The 17,482-nt window shown below is 44.1% G+C and overlaps 1 protein-coding gene across 4 annotated transcripts in view; it reads left to right on the forward strand.

The window, feature by feature from the left end:
• The window catches only part of TMEM150C (transmembrane protein 150C), a 67,115-nt gene that overhangs the window by 39,170 nt on the left and 10,463 nt on the right, over window positions 1-17,482 (forward strand). The window lies entirely within an intron of this gene.

Consider the following 17,482-nt stretch of genomic DNA (forward strand, 5'->3'; position numbering starts at 1 on the left):
TCGCTCAATTCTCGTGTAGTGCGACAGATCTTCTAGGTGTGGGGCACCCCCTTGGTGGATCTCTTCGCATCTCGAGCCAACCACAAAGTCCCTCAGTTCTGTTCCAGGCTTCAGGCCCACGGCAGACTGGCATCGGATGCCTTCCTCCTGGACTGGGGAGAGGGTCTGCTGTATGCTTATCCTCCCATACCTCTGGTGGGGAAGACTTTGTTGAAACTCAAGCAAGACCGAGGCACCATGATTCTGATTGCTCCTTTTTGGCCGCGTCAGATCTGGTTCCCTCTTCTTCTGGAGTTGTCCTCCGAAGAACCGTGGAGATTGGAGTGTTTTCCGACCCTCATCACACAGGACGAGGGGGCGCTTCTGCATCCCAACCTCCGGTCCCTGGCTCTCACGGCCTGGATGTTGAGAGCGTAGACTTTGCCTCTTTGGGTCTGTCAGAGGGTGTCTCCCGCATCTTGCTTGCTTCCAGGAAAGACTCCACTAAGAGGAGTTACTTCTTTCTATGGAGGAGGTTTGCCGTCTGGTGTGACAGCAAGGCCCTAGATCCTCGCTCTTGTCCTACACAGACCCTGCTTGAATACCTTCTGCACTTGTCTGAGTCTGGTCTCAAGACCAACTCGGTAAGGGTTCACCTTAGTGCGATCAGTGCATACCATTACCGTGTGGAAGGTAAGCCGATCTCAGGACAGCCTTTAGTTGTTCGCTTCATGAGAGGTTTGCTTTTGTCAAAGGCCCCTGTCAAGCCTCCTACAGTGTCATGGGATCTCAATGTCGTTCTCACCCAGCTGATGAAACCTCCTTTTGAGCCACTGAATTCCTGCCATCTGAAGTACTTGACCTGGAAGGTCATTTTCTTGGTGGCAGTTACTTCAGCTCGTAGAGTCAGTGAGCTTCAGGCCCTGGTAGCCCAGGCCCCTTACACCAAATTTCATCATAACAGAGTAGTCCTCCGCACTCACCCTAAGTTTCTGCCAAAGGTTGTGTCGGAGTTCCATCTGAACCAGTCAATTGTCTTGCCAACATTCTTTCCCCGTCCTCATTCCTGCCCTGCTGAACGTCAGCTGCACACATTGGACTGCAAGAGAGCATTGGCCTTCTATCTGGAGCGGACACAGCCCAACAGACAGTCCGCCCAATTGTTTGTTTCTTTTGATCCCAATAGGAGGGGAGTGGCTGTGGGGAAACGCACCATATCCAATTGGCTAGCAGATTGCATTTCCTTCACTTACGCCCAGGCTGGGCTGGCTCTTGAGGGTCATGTCACGGCTCATAATGTTAGAGCCATGGCTGCGTCGGTAGCCCACTTGAAGTCAGCCACCATTGAAGAGATTTGCAAAGCTGCGACGTGGTCATCTGTCCACACATTCACATCTCATTACTGCCTGCAGCAGGATACCCGACGCGACAGTCGGTTCGGGCAGTCAGTTCTTCAGAACCTATTTGGGCTTTAGGATCCAACTCCACCCCCCGAGGGCCCTGTTTGTTCTGTTCCAGGCTGCACTCTCAGTTAGTTGGTAAATTTTTTAGGTCAATCTCAGTTATGTCCTCGCCGTTGCGAGGCCCAATTGACCATGGTTGTTGTTTTGAGTGAGCCTGGGGGCTAGGGATACCCCATCAGTGAGAACAAGCAGCCTGCTTGTCCTCGGAGAAAGCGAATGCTACATACCTGTAGAAGGTATTCTCCGAGGACAGCAGGCTGATTGTTCTCACAAACCCGCCCGCCTCCCCTTTGGAGTTGTGTCTTCCCTTGTATTTGTCTTGCTACATACTGGACTGACGAACACGAGCCGGTTCGGGCGGGAAGACGGCCGCGCATGCGCGGTGCGCATGGGCGCGCAAGGACTAGCAAAGGCCTTTGCTAGTGGAGGGGGCTGCCGTGGACGTCACCCATCAGTGAGAACAATCAGCCTGCTGTCCTCGGAGAATACCTTCTACAGGTATGTAGCATTCGCTATAAAGGATGAACTAAGTGGAAACTAAGGAGAGGACTGCTGGGCCTCAGCCTGCCCTTTGCCTTTCAGAAACCACACCCTGCTGGAGATCAGGAGGAACGGAGGGACTCATGGGTAGATGACCAAATTCCCTGCACTGTTCTGAGCGCTCTAAAATTAGCATTGGAACAGTACGGGGAAATAAAGCCCTGATGATCAAACTAATAGCATGCAAATTTGTGTGCTAATAGTTTTGATCATCAGGAGACTTAATGTGAGAGGATTGTGCCTGGGCATGCGCCCAAGGCACAGTCCTCCTACAGAAGTTGTTTGACAAGTCCAGGCTGAAAAAAAAAAAACCCAGACATGTGAAACAGTAACAGAAGGGGCTGGAGGTCCGGTAAACCACCTTGGACACAAGGGGCTGGGGGACTGGTGGACCTGCCCCCAGCGCCTCCATGCAAAACAGTTTCCCTGGTAGTCTAGTGGGCACCACCCCCATCCGCCCTTGTGGCCTAGTGCCCCTCCCCAAGCCCACTTCCCATAACTTTTGAAGCAGGAGGAGGGAGTAGCACTCCCTCCTTCTGTGAGCGCCACCTTCAAAATGGTGGCACCCTACCCAGTGCATCCTGGGATGTACTGGATGGGGCTTCAGTACTATATAAGACAGTTTCTCCCTTTTATGGTATTGAAGTCAGGATGCTGCCATTTTGAAGGCAGTACTTACTGAAGGAGGGAGTGCTACTCTCTGCTCCTGCTTCAAAAGCTACGGGGTGGGCGTGGTGCCCACTGGGCCACCAGGAAAACTGTTTTGCATGGGGGATGGAGGGGGCCGAGGGTTGGAGGTCCACCAGATCTCTATTCCCCTTTCCGGGGGGGTCCTGTAAGCATGCAAATGCATGTTGGACAGAGCTCCCCATTCCTCCCCAGTGTTTCACAAACCCTAATAAGGTTTGCTGCAAGAGCAGCGCCAGCGTTTGGCGTGCTACCCACCTAGCATTGGGGAGGAATACCTAATGCCCTGTTTAACATGTATTTGCATGCTACTTGCTCTCAGAGCCAGCAAGCTCATTGTTACGCAAGCTTGCCGGCTCTGATCATAGGGCGAAAGCAAAAGTGGGTGCTAGTTTGGCGCTAATGGCCTCTAGCGCACACATTTGCCGTTGATCATCGGCCCATCAGAGTCTGCTTTACAAAAGCAAACAGTCAGGGCTTAATTTTTTGCTTACTGCATGTACTGTAGATATTTTTCTTTCAGTTCAAGCATAATGTGTTTTACAAAGAGCAGGGTTCAGCACTGCTGCTGCTGTTTTAAAATAAAAATTCCTCTGTCTCCTCTCATTCCCTGTTCTGAAGTATTTAACAGGTCTCAGCCATTTATTTATTCTTGCCATTGTAATTTACAGCAAAGCTTTCATTTTTATTAATATTTGTCCTCCTTTTTGAAAAATGAGAGGGACTGTGTCTACACCCAAATTAAGATGTACAGCAAAGATTTAAAAATGTATAACCTGCACTTATCACAGCTCAAAGTGAGGAACAAATTAACATACACAGTTATTACAATTAAATCCATATAATACATAAAAACAAATAAAAATAGACTTTCCATCAACGCTCAAATCAATATATCCATATCACTGCCATCATAATATGCCACAAGTGCAATTCAAACATCTACATACCAAGAGCCTGTGAAAATAAAGCTTTCAATCGTTTCCTAAAAGCAACAATAGAGTCCACCATTCTCATGTCAAGTAGCAAATCATTTCATTTAAATGGCACACATAAGTAAATGACTTTGTGTGATTCAACTAACCAATACTGTTGACTAGCATACAATTTTAATTTCTTAGTGCTGTCACTTCTTAGTGATCTTGAAGAGGTATATAATACCATTGATGACAGAAAATATGATGGTGCTTCACCAAAATACAGGAAGCCAATGCAAAGAACAAAGTATTGGAGTAATACTTGCATAACATGTAGCTCTCTAACAATCTAGCTGCTGAATTTTGTATAGCTTGACATGCCTTAATCATAGTCCGAGACAATCCCAACCAATCGGACTAAAGTCAATGCCTGCATTACCATTCTAAAATTAGAAAATGCCAAAATCATCCTCAAACACCTACATAATCTTAACCGAAAGTAAGTAGAAATTGACCATTAAATTGAGATTTCATTGATATCGATGAATCCACAATTCCTAAGCTCTTAATCTCAGAACAAATTGAAATGCTTACAGTATCCACCACCAACATAGGAGGCAATGAGTCCAAAGGAGTTCTGCTACAAATAAGATCTCAGTTTTAGAGAGAGTTATAGCAAGGTCTCCTTGAATCTCCTGCAGATATACTTCTGCCCTAACAAAAGCATCATCTAAAGATCCAGTAGAAGGAAAAAATAAAAGATCATCAGTATGCAAGTGATAATAAACCTACAAATTCTTTATTGAAATACAGAGTAGCCACATATAAACATTAAGGTAGCCCAAAGGGTAGAAAACAGCTCTGATATCCAATGAAATAAGCAGAAACTTCTCTCCTCAAACCCTAACCTACTCCCATCTACTGTAGACAATAGAGAGATCTCTCTAATATGTTTTGTCTAAATCTATGTTGATGGTGACACAAAATAATATCTAAAAAAAATCCAACAGCTGTAATAAGCCTCATAAGTCTGCAGCAGCAAGCAGGTTATAGCGCGCCTCCATAGTGTACATCACTCCCATGGCTTGCCCCCATTTGAGAGAGAGTAGACTCTGGCTTCCCAGTGGTCTCAAGTTATGGGAAACCTGGCAGAGTTAGTTCACTCCCTACACCGGTGGACAATTCAAATTCTGTCTCCTCAGAAGACGTAGACAATGGGTGCATCCAACCTCGGATGGGAAGCTCATATAGATGGGCTTTACATCTAAGGGATGTGGTCTGCTCAAGAGACAGATCTCCACATCAACCTTCTGGAGCTAAGAGCCATTTGGAACGCGCTAAAGGCTTTCCGAGATCAGCTGCTGAACCAAATTGTTCTCATTCAAACCAACAACCAGGTTGTGATATACTATGTGAACAAGCAGGGGATATGGAATCCTAACCATTGTGTCAGATGGTAGGGATATGGCAGTGGGCTACCCTCCATGGGATGATTCTGCGGGCCATGTACCTAGCTGGCAAGGAGAACACCTGGCGGACAAACCGCAGGGTGATGCAACCTCTCAACATGGGCGTAACCTGCAAGATGTTTTAAGAGTAGGGCACACCCTCGGTGGTTCTTTTTGCCACTTATGACAACAACAAAGTTTCTCAGTTTTGTTCCAGACTCAGATCACATGACAAACTAGTGTCAGGTGCCTTTCTTCTCCATTGGGGGAAGGATTTTATGTGTGTGTATCGTCCTATACCTCTCATAGAGAACTTTACTGAAAGTTGAGCAAGATCGGGGAATGATGATCCTAATTGCTCCATTCTGTACAAGACAGATCTGGTTCCCCCATCTTCTGGAGTTGTCCTCCAAAGAACTGTGGAGATTGGAGTGGTCTCCGAATCTCATCACACAGAGCAAGGGGTCTGTTCTGCACCCCAGCCTCCAGTCCCTGACCCTCACAGCCTGGATGTTGAGAGTGTAGAATTTCAGTCTTTAAACCTGCCTGAATCTTACTTCCAGGAAAGATTCCACTAAATGTTGATGTTCTTTTAAATGGAGGAGGTTTGCCTTTGGTGTGAGGGCAAAGCCCTATATCCTCCTACTTGCCCTACACAAAAACTGCTTGAATATCTCCTGCATCTCTCTGAGTCAAATTTGAAAAACAATTCTGTAAGGGTACGCCTCAGTGCAATCAGTGTTTACTATCTATGCTGGGTCGGGGGGGGGGAGGGGGGAGGGGAAGCCCATCTCTACAGTTTCTAGTTGTTCGATTTATGATAGGTTTGCTATTAACAAAGCCCTCGGTCAAACCTCATACAATGTCATTGGGATATCAACATCATTCTCACCCAGCCGATGAAAGCTGTATTTGAGCCACTGGATACCTGTCATCTGAAATATCTGACCTGGAAAGTTGTATTTTTGGTGGTGATCACTTCAGTCTCAGAGTCAGTAAGCTTCAGGCCCTAGTAGCTGATTCACCTTACACTAAGTTCATACAGTGGTTCTTCACACGCACCCAAAGTTCCTTCCTAAAGTGGTGTCAGATTTTCATCTTAACCAGTAAGTTATTCTGCCAGTATTTTTCCCTAAACCTCATGTGGCACACTGCACACCTTGGCCTTCTATTTGGAGCAGACTAAAGCCCATAGAGAGTCCACCCAGCTTTTTGTTTCTCATGACCCAAACAGGTTGGAAGTAGCCATTGGCAAACACACTCTTTCCAGTTGACTAGTAGATTGCATCTCCTTCACTTATGCCCAGGCTGGGCTGATTGTTGAGGGATCATGTCACAGCTATTAACGGCAGAGCCATGGATGGCTACGTTGGTAGCCCACTAGAGATCAGCATTTATCAAGGAGATATGCAAGGCTGTGACATGCAGTCCACAATCCAGTAGAAGTAAATCTATTTTTTACTCGTTCCAAAAGTACAAAGACTAGGGGACACTCGATGAAATTACATGGAAATACTTTTAAAACAAATAGGAGGAAATATTTATTCACTCAGAGAACAGTTAAGCTCTGTAACTCTTTGCTGGAGGATGTGGTAACAGCGGTTAGCGTACCTGGGTTTAAAAAAGGTTTGGAAATTCCTGGAGGAAAAGTCCATACTCTGCTATTGAAACAGATATGGGAAGCAACTGCTTGCCCTGGGATTTGTAGTATGGAGTGTTGCCACAATTTGGGTTTCTTCCAGGTACTTGTGACGTGACTTGGCCACTGTTTGGAAAACAGGATACTGGACTAGATGGACCATTGGTCTGACCCAGTATGGCTACCCTTATGTTCACATCTTACTACTGCCTTGAGCAGGATACCCAATTTGACAGCCGGTTTGGACAGACAGACCTGCAGAATTTGTTTGGTATCTGGAATCCAACTCCACTCCCCAGGCTTATTTTTGTTCTGTTCCAGGCTTCACCTTCACAGCTAGTTGGCTGTATTTTCAGGTGAATTGACTTAGAGGCATCAACATTGAGTCCCTATTGTCCTAACTTTGTTCTGCACCTGGTAAGAATACATTGGGCCTGCTTGTCATCGGAGAAAGTGAAGTTACTCATTTGTAACAGGTGTTCTCTGAGGACAACAGGCCCAGTGTTTTCACATATCCTCCCATCTCTCCTTGGAGTTGTCTTGTTCAGCTATACCATTAGACTGAGGTACCCATGCATGTGCTGGGTGAGAAGGCACCTGTGCATGCACAGTTGGATTCTGCCAGAACTTTCCTAAAGCTATGCGCACTAGGCAACGTCTGCACCGGGCTCCATCGGATGGCATCACCTATATGTGAAAATACTGGGTTTGCTGTCCTCCGAGAGCATCTGCTACAGGGAGTAACTTAGCTTTCTGTACTTTAGGTTGTAGATACCCTATATACTGGCTTCTGATTAACACAAAATAATGGAGCATGTCAGAAAATGCTGCACAGTACATCATTCACTGCTGCATTACATCTACAAGTTGATATACAGTATGTGGCATGACAAGGAAAATATGGGCCCTGGGTTAGGCCGGAGAGTTTCACTCTTGCATGGATATAGGAGGGGTGTGCTGTTTAGCTTACATTGGTGTTGATCTTTATGAGAAAGGAATAGAGGATAAAGGTCAGATCGACCTTTTGAAGTTCAGTATTCCACACTGGGTGTAGCAAACATAGCTGAAAGAGAAGCATGAACTTTTGGAACACAAACGATGAAAGAACTGTATAACAGGGTGAGCATTTTTCTTATGATTATAATATTTTAAAACCTCCCCCATAAGATAATCACCGTCTTGGTTTTTATCTCACTATTCCAGACTGGCTGTTTTAGATAATTAGCAGAACATCACAAGTCCTTCCTGTGTCTTATGCAAAAAACGTTTTCCCTCCCAAAGATGGAAACAGTGAGATCTGAATTTGATATTTTGTGACACAGCATCATGAAACTCACTACTGCTTTGTTCTTTTTCATTGTTCCTCCTCTACCAAGCCACTTGGTACAGAAACCTGCAGTCATTATATTTGTACCCTACCTTATCAGTCTGAAGAGATTATCCAAAGGGGCTTTTAACAAATTCCTAATATATGGTTAAGACGAACACTGTATGTATTTTGGAGTTAAGATTGCCTTGAGATTCTTATTTAGCAGCTTCAGTGCTGGTTGATTAGGAGTGACAGGGCCTCTGACATATCCTTATCTTAGAGAGATCCCTAATCAGGGTCTGAGACAAACATGAAGATGATTTTTAAATTGCTGTTTTTGGAGTAAACTGGCTTTTGTCTGTCATTTTTCCTTCTGAAAGTTTGCTCCCTTGTAACCCAAGAGAAGGTACTGTGACAGCCCTCCCTATGAATAAATTGCAGTCATTAGTTAAGTGCTGTCGAATCAAATGATAAAAAGAAAATGATGCATTTTAAAAAAATTTGGCAATTTAATTTTATTACATATTTGTCTCCCACATTTTATAGATAGAACATAGAACTGGATATCAATTCCAGGAGACCGCCGTATGGTAATGGTATCTTTTTGAAGCATATTCACTTGATGCAAAAGGTACACTGCCGACACGCCCCCTTGAACTCTGGTCGTCCCCGCAATGGAAAGCAGTTGGGGACGCCCAAAATCGGCTTTCCATTATGCCGATTTGGCTGGCCCTGAGAGAAGGACACTCGACTTTACTTTATCTTTGTAAAGCTGCTTTAGAGCACTTCATGAGAATCAGTGAAGGTTTTTATGAACCAAAGAAAATTTGTAGTTAGCATTGATATTGTCAATATATTAAAAAAAAATTATTGTAAAAAGAGCAACATTGTTAAAATCTATTTGGAAATAAATTAAAAGTTAAAATAATTCTTTCCAAGCAAGGTTTTTGTGACCAGTGATGAACACCATGCCCCCAGTTAAAGCCACTGAAAACTGAAAGTAAGCGGTCGGGCGTTTTGAGGTCTTTTCCTTGCTTTTTAGAAATATTTTGTTAAAATCAAACATTATATTTCCATATAAATTTTATTGGATTCCTCTTTATATGTTTGGTTCCTTGATTTGTATGTGCCATTTTCAGGGCACAGACCGTAGAAGTCTGCCCAGCACTACACCTCCCACCACCGGCTCTGCCATCCAATCTTTGCTAAGCTTCTGAGGATCCATTCCTTCTGAATAGGATTCCTTTGTTTATCCCACTCATTTTTGAATTCTGTTACCATTTTCATCTCCACCACCTCCTGCGGGAGGGCATTCCAAGTATCCACCACTCTCTCCATGAAAAAATACTTCCTGCCATTTTTCTTGAGTCTGCCCCCCTTCAATCTCATTTCATGTCCTCTAGTTCTACCGCTTTCCCATCTACGGAAAAGGTTTGTTTGTGGATTAATACCTTTCAAATATTTGAATGTCTGTATCATATCACCCCTGTTTCTCCTTTCCTCCAGGGTATATATGTTCAGGTCACAAGTGTCTCCTCATACGTCTTGTAACGCAAATCCCATGGAAGGTTGGGCACATTTCTGTCTTCTTCAAATCCAGCAGAAGTTTATTCTGCTAAACATAGTCATTAAGATACCCTTCTTAATTTCTAATGGCAGTGTTAATCCTTATTAGCAGGGCCTGTATTAGATGTGCTGTAGCCCAGGATGGAAATTAGGGGGGAGGCTCCAAACCCACCAACAAACTGTCTCCATTTGTTCTGAGCAGACATGGGGATTCTTTTGGTGTGGGAAGTTGCCCTAGTTGCACCCCACCTCAGATCCAGCCCTGCTTATCGGTTCTGTGTGTTCTTCCTACTTAGTTCATAGTTTAGTTTGCTATACTACAAATAGTTAAAAAACATCTAAGCAATTTACAACAATAAAAATTAGGGAACAGAGAAGTTGTAATATAATGTAAGGAAACCTATAATACAAGTTTTATGTTATAAGGGAAGGGGATACATCCTAGAATCCTGAGGGAGCTCAGAAATCCTCATGGCTCCTCTTAAGGATATATTTAATAGATCTTTAGAGATGGAAGAGGTTCATGCTGGATTGGAGACGGCAGATATGGTCCCTCTGGGGACAGTTAAGAAGTGGGAAACTACAGGCTGGTAAGCTTCGCATTGGTGGTAGGAAAAATAATGGAGCCACTGCTGAAAGGAGAATTAACTTTCTGGAATCCAATATGGTTTTGCCAAAGGAAAATCCTGCCACCAAAAAAATATTAATTTAAATCAATTATAAAATTGAATGTATTGGGATATTTGTTTATGGTATGGGTTTAAATAATATATGAAAATATACAAAGTTAAAATGTAATGCTAAGATGTGCAGAGTGATGCACTTGAAGTGCAGAAATCCAAAGCAGATGTATGAGCCAGGAGGCGAGAAAAGCACAGCTCGGGAGAGGGACCTTGGGATGATGGTGTCTGAGGATTTCAAGGTGACAAAACAATGTGACAAGGTGGTGGCCATGGCCAGAAGAATGCTAGGCTGCATAGAGAGAGGTGTAGCTAGTAGAAGAAAGAAGGCGTTGATGCCCTTCTACAAGTCATTGATGAGACCCCACATGGAGTATTGTGTTCAGTTTTTGAGTCTGTAAAAAGACTTGACTGCTAGGGCAGTCTTCAGTTTTCCTCATGCTTCTTTTTACTACTTGGGAGTAAGACGATAGTCTAGCATGGCGGGAAAGATGCCGTGTACTGAGAAAGAGCAAAATCGACTGGTGGAAGACAAAATTGCGCCAGACCCATCGATACCCATGGTCATGCTGCAGGAGGACACGGTTCGGGAACCTGCCCAAAGTGTTGCTGCCATCCTCGGAGATAAGCTATCAAAGCTCCAATCATCAGTAGATGACATTAAGACCCGTTTGGAAACCCAAGGAGCTCGCCTGCAACAAGTGGAAGACCGCATGGCCCATTCGGAGGACTAGTTGGCCTCAGCTGAGAATCGGCTGCGGGTACTCGAGGAGGAAAATAAGACCCTTACCAATCACCTTGAAGATCAAGAAAACAGAGCCAGACGAAATAACATCAGATTAGTGGGCATTCCGGAGTCAGTTAAAGACAGCGAACTCCCCGCTCTAGTAGGCAGATGGCTCCCGGAGCAGCTGGGGTTCCCGGCGGTGGCCCTTCCTGTCAAGATAGAGCAAGCACATGGTCTGGAAGGCACTGTATTACCAGAGGGGGCCGACCACGCACGGTGATAGCTCAGGTCCTGTACTTTGCAGGCAAAGCTCAAATTATGGCACTCTACCGGCACAAACAGGGCTTATGCTACGAGGGTACACCCCTGCGGATTTTTCAGGATTACTCTAATCTGGTGGCAGGAAAGTGAAGAGCATTGGCCCCTCACTGCACGACCCTTTTCAAATGAGGCATGCAATTTTCACTGCAATACCCGGCAAAAGTCCGTCTACACTATCAAAACAAACAGCCAATAAACTGCAGGACTTTATAGAGTCGCTACCACCTGTGAAATAAAAAGTGGTTCATGACTGTGTTCGACATCTGCATTGGTAACACTTATCCTTTCGGGGCCAAATCCTTGCGTACACTGTCTCAACCTGAAAAAGGCGCGACACAGAAATTTTAAGGCTACATAAAGAACTACAACAACATTGGAAGCAACATATCCAGCAGCCCACTGCAGCCATCCAGACTAAGCTTCTGGAGGTTAAGAAATCCCTTAAAGACCTATTACTTCAGACAGCCCATGCCAATATTACTAACTAGTAAAAAAGCCCCGTTTCTGATGCAAATGAAACGGGGGCTAGCAAGGTTTTCTTCTGTGTGCATGTGGGAGTGTCCCCTCAGCTCTCTGTCCCCTCCCCCCTGGGAGTTGAGTCCTTCAGTGTTAAGTTTCCTGCTGTGTTTGTGTTACAGAGAGAGAGGGCTTCTGCCCTCTCTCCCCTCCCCCCTCTGAGTCCTTCACTGTTACAGAGAGAGCGATTTGATTTCGTGCTTTGCTGTGTTTTCCTTCACTGTTTGTGTTACAGAGAGAGCGAGGGCGGGGCAGACACTTATGGGGAAACCGGATATCTCTCCCCTTCACACTTCCGGCTGGAGGCTTCATTTAGAACGTTGGTGGTGCCTTTTATATATATTATAAATACCAGCTTCATAAATGGGGAAACAAAATGGGGAAATTACTGGCCCACCTGCTAAAACCTAAACACTCAAAATCCTACGTTGCAAAAATAAAAGATCGGGGGGGTCCCACACTCGGGTACCAAATATTTTAAACGCCTTCCAACAATTCTACAAGGATCTATATGCCCCTAGTGCATACAATGAACATAATAGATGCGTTCTTCTGTTCTCTGCCCCTCCTTCAGATATCTCCAGAACAACTGGCCTACCTTAACAAAGATATTGAAGCGGCAGAGGTACTAATGGCTATTAAGAATCTTAAATTGGCTAAAGCACTGGGCCCGGATGGCCTGGGAACAGAGTACTATAAAATCCTACGGACAAAGGTATGTGGACCATTGGCACGCATGGGAATGGGGGTGGTTCGAAAGGGGCAATTTGGATCACACCAAAACCATGCATACGTAGTCGTGCTCCCCAAGCCGGGGAGGGACAGAGAACTATTGGGCTCCTACAGACCTATCTCCCTATTAAACCAAGACCAAAAACTACTCGCCACTGTGTTGGCAACTAGACTTAATCACATTTTACCTGATCTTATTCATGAGGACTTTGTGCCTGGTCGCTACTCCTCTACCAATTAAAGTATTAGCAACTTTACAGAAGAAACATTTAGCTTCAGAGGAGGTTGTAGTGGCCAATCTTGATGAAGAAAAAACGTTTGATAACATGGGATTACTTATTTTGGGTACTCCCTCGATTTGGGATTCAGGGCACGTTTGTAAATTGGATCTGTACCATCTATAGCTGCCCTACAGTGCAGATTTTGGTACATGGCCAAAGATCATTGCCCTTTGACTTGCACCGGGGCACCAGACAGAGCTGCCCCTTGTCACCGCTACTTTTCTGTTGTCCTTAGAGCCTCTGGCAGCCCAACTCAGGACCTCCAGAGATATTCAGGGAGTACATAAGTAATGCCACACTGGGAAAAGACCAAGGGTCCATCGAGCCCAGCATCCTGTCCACGACAGCGGCCAATCCAGGCCAAGGGCACCTGGCGAGCTTCCCAAATGTACAAACATTCTATACATGTTATTCCTGGAATTGTGGATTTTTCCCAAGTCCATTTAGTAGTGGTCACAGAGAAAAACAGAGCCTTTACTCTTTTCTATTCCTTTCCTAATAATTCCTAGGATTATTTGCTTTTTTTGGCCACCACTTTTGCACACTGAGCAAATTTCAACATGTTGTCCATGACAACACCCAGGTGTTTTTCTTGTGGGAGTTGTTTGAGCAGAAGAAGCAGCTTACAACTTGTTTCTGAAATTTGGGGGAGGGGAAAACTATGGTTCTGGCCATAGTTATCACAGAGTTGAACAGCTCGGGAAGGTTTTGGAAATGAGGAGCAGCTATGGCCATGCAGAGCAGCACTGCTTTTTAATGTGATCTTCTCTCAGTATACAAGATGCTCATCAAGGTTAAAAGTCGTTTTAATTCTACATCTTCCCTCATTTAAAACTGTACGACTTACAAGAATTTTTGAACAATCTTTTTCCTATCAAGTTATCCTGATATGGAATGCATTACCCCTCTCTATAGACAAAGCATCTTGATATTCTACATTCCGTAAAAACTTATTTCAAAAATATCTATGTTTTATTATCTGCCTATTCATTGCAGTTTTCTTTTTTAATCTTATTGGAGGTAGAGAACTCAGAATCAGCATGTATGCAGATGACATGCTTCTCTTTGTTAGCAAGGCCAGGCAGAACATGCCCAAAATTGTACAAATTATTGAACACTTTGGCAGTTTTTCTGGGTTAAAAATTAATTATGATAAATCAGAGGCTTTAGCTCTGAATAACACATATCCTCCGGATTATTGAGGTGATTTTCCCCTGGGCAGAGCTCATGATACAATTAAATATTTAGGAATACATATAGGGCTGGATTTGCAGATGATGTATCGGAAAAATATCACTCAGAAAGTAGAACTTATTAAAGATCTTTGTCACCGATGGAAAGACCTCCCACTATCCCTTCTTGGGAGGGTAGCAGTTGTGAAGATGGTACTCTTCCCAAAACTTCTATATGTACTCCAAACCCTGCCTATTTGGGTCAAACCCTTAGAGGAGCGCCAATGTAAAAGTATCATCCACCAATTTATATGGCAGGCTCGTGGAGCACGCATCAGCTATGCCAAATTAATTTTGCCCAGGGATGGGAATGGCTTGCGCTTGCCGGACCTCCGTATGTACAATGTTGCAGCTATATTGAGACGGATTCGTGAGGGAATGGGATTATCACCTAAATTTGCAGCCCCAGATTTCATGGAGGGGTGGTGCCACCCCTTCACCTTTATCAACACCATGCATGGGTGGACCCCGGGAGCAGGGGTGCTGATGCTCCCACCTTTCTTTTGCATAATGCTTCGGGCCTGGAGATGGTGGCGGATTAGGACAGAGGGGAGCGCAAGAGTGTCACCATTCCTACAGTTTGTGGGGAATCAGAGATTCCTCCCCGGGATAGACTCTGCAAGATTCCATGAGTGGTAGTCCAAGGGATGTTTGGCGGTGGGAGACTTCTTACAGGTAAATGGGGATCGAATGCCATCCTTCAATCAGGTGATGTCCCGATGGGTCCTGCCCAACTCTCATTTTTTAATAATATATGCAGGCTAGGCACTATTGTACTTATCTCATACAATCACACCATACATCCTGATCATGGACAGATTCAGACAGAGCGCTTGTGGGAATTTCACACAAGACCAATACTCTGTCGAATTGGTATGGATTGCTTTGTAACCAGGCAGACTTAGGTCATCTTGATCAATTAGCGATGGACTGAACTAATGACTTGGGGGAAAATGTTTCTCCAGAAACCCTTAGCTTGCTTTTCTCAAACCTATGGTCGGGGGTCCCGCAGGCTGATCTCCAGGAAACTCAATTCAAGCTACTGCATAGGTCATATGTTACTAAGGCAAGGGGAAAGAAATTGAGGATGTGGCAAGATGACACTTGTGAGAAATGTGGGAGGGGGGGTGGGTACATGGCTTCATAGCTTCCTAGAGTGTCCCACCTTAGCTGTCATCTGGAGGGGTGCTTTGAATGTTGTGGAGACTGTTGTGGGACCCATCACTTGGGATTATACTTTTCTCATGCTGGGATGGGATCTGAATCTAAGGGAGCAAGGGATAAGACCTATGGGCACAAAAGTTTTACACTTGGCCGTTTTAATGGTATTTTGTGTTATTCTACGCCACTGGGTGGATGTCAGCCCTCCCAGCTATGCAGAGTGGCAGCGCAGAATGTTCGAGCTAGGCACCTATAAGCTCAAGAATGCTTCTCCAAGACATACCCTTGAATGGTAATACTATAAAACACTGTGGCTTTCATTTGTGCAGCGGTCTTTGATCCTGGAGAACTGGGTTCAATTCCCACTGCAGCTCCTTGTGACTCTGGGCAAGTCACTTAACCCTCCATTGCCTCAGGTACCAAAACTTAGATTGTGAGCCCTCTAGGGACAGAGAAAGTACCTGCATATAATGTGTATAGTGTTGTGTATGTCTAGTAGGGCTATAGAAATGATTAGTAGTAGTACCCGGGATGCCCTAGGGTTTTAGGGTTTGGATATCTGGGTGGCCCCAGCATGTAACCCTATGTCTGGCTTGATGTTAATACTGTTTGTGGGAGCGAATGTAAGGAGATGACTGTTGAAGTGAGAGAGTGGAAGGATGTTTGGTGCAACAGGTATGAGTGGGGCGTACAACTACATTCAAAAACAAGAAACCTCCGGAAGGTTCTGAGGGACAAGCATTCCATTTTACTGAGTTCAGAAGCTGTAGAGGGAGCAGAAATTCCAGAAGGATGAAGGGCGGTTCTGTACTAAATATGCCATTCCCTTTGTTTTCTTATATTATGTTTTTATGTAATCATATGCTTGCTACAGCTGTTGGCACATGATATTTGCATGTCTCTTTTTGCTCAATAAAGACATTTACAAAAAAATAAAAAAAAGTCCATCAGCCCAGTGTTGCCTCACACTGGGATTCCCCAACTAATTATAAAATTCATTATCACAGCATCAAGATAAGTACCTTCTTTGGTGTAGTTGTCCTTTTTAACACAACATCAAGGTAAGTACCTTCTTTGGTCCAGTAGTCCTGGCTTCAATGAGCTTCTCCATCAACTGCAGTATTCCATGCTTCAGGTCTCCTTCTCACTAGCTCCTCCTGGAAGTTGCTTTTTTTTTTTTTTTTTTTTTTAAATAGGGCTGATAATAGTCTACTACACCCCTTTCTGGGACCCTCCTCCTAGTTCTGGAAGGGTCCAGAACCTTCTGGGTGCTTTCTTCTTAAAGGGGAATCCTCTGCTAGGGCCCTCCCTGGCCCCTATGTTCCTGGCCCTTACTGGCGCTCCCTCTAGTGATTCCTTTAGAGCATTATACAGGCTTTTCACTGTGAGAGTGCCCTCTGATGGCTTCTTCAGGGTAGGGCATGTCCTGTGTTTACAACAATAGATAGTAGACTAGGGAATAGTGGTGGATCACAAGATGGAAAAAGAATGGCAGTTGCTTTGGAAGTATCTAGTTTGAGTCCATTTTCTGATAGCCAGTTTGCAATAATACTCAGCTTCTGAGAAATGTTTATGGTTAATCTCACATGCCACTAATGTTCTATACTGCTTGTAATCGAATACTAACACTGTAATTTCTCATAACTTAATTGTAAGCCACATTGAACCGAAACTTGTTTTTGGATAATTGTGGGGTATAAGAATGAATAAATAAACTTAAATATTAGCAATTTATGGAGATGAGAGGATAAAGAATTTGGATATCATCTGTATAAATATAAAAAATGCCTTTGACCTTCTGCCATTATGAATCTGAATAAATCAGAGAATGCTGCTGTGCTTTTTCTCAAATATTGATCGGCTCCCCATGCAGACTTGTATCGCACTAAAATATATATAGGATGAACAGCTGAAGGAGAGAAGGCTTTAGGAAAGGAGATATGTATTTAATGGTACATTTAGTTCTATAACAAATTATAATCTAATTTGTCAAGTCAAAAAGATCAGTGACCTAAAGCCAGATGATAAAATAATAGGTGAATTGATTATTTCAAGCAATTTAGTTGGTATTGCTTGACATTTTGGTACCTTCAGTCAAGAAAGGGTGTTATTGCTTTCACCAAAACAAAGAAACGAAAAAGATCGCTTTGACCACAGCCTTGTAGTCAAGCCCTTCTACATCCTCAGCCTTTAGCTGTGAGGGCTTTCCTTGCTGAATTAATGTCACACACCAAGACATTTTTCTTTAGTATGTCTATAAAAAAAACCCAATAATAATAATTTA

The sequence above is a fragment of the Microcaecilia unicolor genome, chromosome 2, assembly GCF_901765095.1.
Source record: "Microcaecilia unicolor chromosome 2, aMicUni1.1, whole genome shotgun sequence".
NCBI lineage: Eukaryota > Metazoa > Chordata > Amphibia > Gymnophiona > Siphonopidae > Microcaecilia > Microcaecilia unicolor.